Here is a 263-nt window from a genome sequence, read left to right as displayed (position 1 = left end):
CACAGAAAAGAGAAAAAAACGACACAGAAGAGAGAAGAAAGGGGATGGTGTTGCAGCAGTTTGAGGAAAGAGGATGAGACTCACTAAGGATAATTTAAAAATTTTATGTAATTATTTATGATTTGGGTAATTTTGCTTGTGAAATCAATCTTTTATGGGTACAAATGGTAATTTAAATTTTTTATGGATAAACATGTCAGCGTTTTCAACTTTTATAGGTAGAAATGGTAGTTTACTCTAAAAAAAAAAAAAGAAAGTGGAGG

This window comes from Arachis ipaensis, chromosome B03 (assembly GCF_000816755.2).
Source record: "Arachis ipaensis cultivar K30076 chromosome B03, Araip1.1, whole genome shotgun sequence".
Taxonomy (NCBI): Eukaryota; Viridiplantae; Streptophyta; class Magnoliopsida; order Fabales; family Fabaceae; genus Arachis; species Arachis ipaensis.
Note: the sequence above shows the minus strand (reverse complement) of the source record.